The sequence below is a fragment of the Salvelinus sp. IW2-2015 genome, unplaced genomic scaffold, assembly GCF_002910315.2.
Source record: "Salvelinus sp. IW2-2015 unplaced genomic scaffold, ASM291031v2 Un_scaffold11593, whole genome shotgun sequence".
NCBI lineage: Eukaryota > Metazoa > Chordata > Actinopteri > Salmoniformes > Salmonidae > Salvelinus > Salvelinus sp. IW2-2015.
The window spans coordinates 1-3140 of record NW_019952850.1 but is presented as its reverse complement, the minus strand read 5'-3'; the positions used below and the strand labels follow the sequence as shown (position 1 = coordinate 3140).

At 45.0% G+C, this 3140-nt stretch overlaps 1 long non-coding RNA gene across 1 annotated transcript; it reads left to right on the top strand.

Annotated features, from left to right (window-relative positions):
• Positions 1 to 1015: 1015 nt before the first annotated feature.
• LOC139027370 (uncharacterized) lies at positions 1016 to 3133 on the top strand. The gene is made up of 3 exons (XR_011479451.1): positions 1016 to 1175; positions 1704 to 2466; positions 2521 to 3133. It is a non-coding gene; the product is annotated as an uncharacterized lncRNA (long non-coding RNA).
• The last annotated feature ends 7 nt before the right edge of the window (positions 3134 to 3140 follow it).

Genomic DNA, 3140 nt, shown 5'->3' with positions numbered 1-3140 from the left:
ACAGCCAAGACAACGCGGGTGTGGCTTTGGAACAAGTCTCTGAATGTCCTTGAGTGGCCCAGCCAGAGCCCGGACTTGAACCTGATCGAACATCTCTGGAGACCTAAAAATAACTGTGCAGCAACTCTCTCCATCCAACCTGACAGAGCTTGAGAGGATCTGCAGAGAAGAATGGGAGAAACTCCCCAAATACAGGTTTGCCAAGCTTGTAGCGTCATTCCCAAGAAGACTCAATGCTGTAGTCACTGCCAAAGGTGCTTCAACAAAGTACTGAGTAAAGGGTCTGAATACTTATGGAAATGTCTTATTTCAGGGTTTAAAAAAAAAAAAATGCTAAAATGTCTAAACCTGTTTTCATTTTGCATTATAGGTTATTTTGTGTAGATTGATGAGGAAAATGTTATACATTTTTGATTAAGGCTGTAACGTAACAAAATGTGGAAAAAGTCAAGGGGTCTGAATACTTTCCCAAGGCTCTGTTACATACGGTATTACATCAACTACCTCGTACCCCTGCACATTGACTCAGTACTGGTACTCCTTGTATGTATATCCTTTTTTTTTTTTTTTTTGTCTTACTATTTAGTTTTTTTTGTGCAAGTATTTGTCATACTTTTTGACTATGCAATGTTGGGAATGGGCTCGTAAGATAGCATTTCACTGTAAAGTCTACARCTGTTGTATTCGGCACATGTGACCAATACAATTTGATTTGATGAACTTGTCCCAATACTTTTGGTCCCCTAAAATGGGGGAACTATATACAAAAAGTAATGTAATTTCTAAATGGTTCACCCAATATGGATGAAAATACCCTCAAATTAAAGCTGACAGTCTGCACTTTACACTCATAGTCATTGTATCATTTCAAATCAACGTTTTGGAGTACAGAGACTAAAAACAACACAATTATCACTGTCCCAATACTTTTGGCATTACCTTTTCTTATTAACTCAGTTTTTCCCTGTCTCTCTCTCTCTCTCTCTTTTCCATTCTCTCTGTCTTTCTCACTCTCACTCCTCTCTCTCCAGGTGACGTGTGTGATCAACAACTTCCAGCAGACGAGGCCCCCTCCCCCTCCCCTGCGGCCACAGCGCCCTGAGTCGGTGCTAGGCATGCCCATGGTGGCTCTGCCATGTGTGGAGAGTCCACTCGAAAAGTTAAGTGGAACTCAGGTAAGGGGTGGGGGAGGGTGAGCGGCAGGGCTGCACACACGGGGGGGAGCAGACATGCACCCCTTCTCTCCCCTTCTGTCGTCCCCCCAATCCCAAAAGAGGATGTCCCCTCACAGCGCATTCCCCAGCACCACCCCCTAACCCTCAACCCCGACCAAAGCACAAGAACACCAAACCTTGTCTTTGAGCCAGTAACCCTTTACTCAGAAATGTGTGGCTCTTTAGAGGGAGCCGTTTGCAGTAGTCTTCCTCAGCATGCATTCACCAACCCTCAGTGGTTGAAGCTTTGAAGACCTCTTAGAACTTTGAAGTGAATGAGAAGTGCACTGTGAGCTCTTTAGATAAGGGAGAGCAGAATGCACTGGGGAAGGACAACGTGTTGGAAGTGTGATTCAAGGGAGCAGCTTTGAGATTGCTTGTGTCTCCTCTTGTCTGTCACCTACACTAACCCTCACCTGACCTCCTCTCCCACCTTGCTCTTTTCCCTTATCCCTCACTTGATCTCTATCCTTCTATCTCTGTCACCAGCATCCTGCACTCTCTTCCTCCTGCCCTCCCTACCATCCCTACGTTCACCAGCCATTCTGACCAACTTTTGATCTGTTTCTCTTGCTCCTCACTCGTTTTTCTTTTTTTCATCACTCTTTCCACCCCATCTTTCTCTCTCTCTTTCATTCCCTCTCTCTCTCCTTCTTCCTCCCTCTCTTCTCTTCTGTCCCTCCCTCTCTCTTTTTCACTCCTCTCTCTCCCCTGCAGACTCCGAGGGGATCTCCTTTCACAGAGATCACATGACCATCAGCCGTATCGGTTCCCCGCCACCCCAGATGTCCTCATTCCGTCTCGCTCCATTTCCAGCGAAGTCTAGACCAGCCACATGAACATGAACACTCACACGAACACCACTGCGCCGCCCACCCGGCAGGCCGCTACTCCACCCTCTACAGATCCTACTCCACGCAGGTCTAGACTTTCAAAACACACGCACACAAACACAACACACACAGCAACCTCAGAACTCTACAAACCTCCCCCTAACCTTGTCCAAGCCCAAACCCCTGGGGGAACCGAGAGGTGAGCTCTCAAAGTGAGACTCGCAAAGACTTAACAGCTATCCAGCTGAACATTCAGTACAGTGTCAGGTACAGGTATGCCTCTTTCATTTTGTTGTTTTCAGAGGCTTCTTTTTTTGAATGTCCTTCATTGTGTGAAGTACACATTTCACTGATATTACCAGGTGATGTTTCATCTTCTACGTGCTTGTAAGGAGAAACTGTCAATCCATTTGACAACTGTGTTCTTTTGTGTTTTCAACTGTCTGTTGGAGATGTCCTCACAGCCAATGCAGCCAGTCATCCTGAAACACTTCAGTCATTTGTGTCTCTGTACACTTTTAAGATGAATCCAAACAACTGCTCAATGAACGCTCTCTGCTGGCTTTAGGGCTCATTTTCAGTATCCTAGAATGCGCCAATCATCAAATATCTGCACGAGTCAACAAACTCAAGTGAACAAATGTTTACGGACCAATCACTTTCTGTAGCAACTGTGGTACTTAATTACTGTACCTTCCAAATACAGCATAGAGACAACACACACAGATCAGGATCCTGGTAGGTCTACACGCATCGCATTAGCTCTCTGGCAGACCACTCATCAGCTCTGCATGACATTACCCAGATCAAAGGATTCTGTTCATATCACTGAGGAGAAGACAATACAAGAACAAACAGGATGAAACTGCAGACAGTTTATTTTTCTCCGCTTTCGATTGGTTGCAGCTGCAGCAAGTCAGCATGAAATATATATACAGATTTGGTAAGACCGGATGAGACACATTTTGAAATACATCACAAGTGACAGGACATGAGCATTGTACAGTACAAAACATTTTCTTTTACACTCAATGTATCTGGACAGGGAACCTTGGTTACCAAAGCTTTGTCATTGTGATGTCACTAAAATACT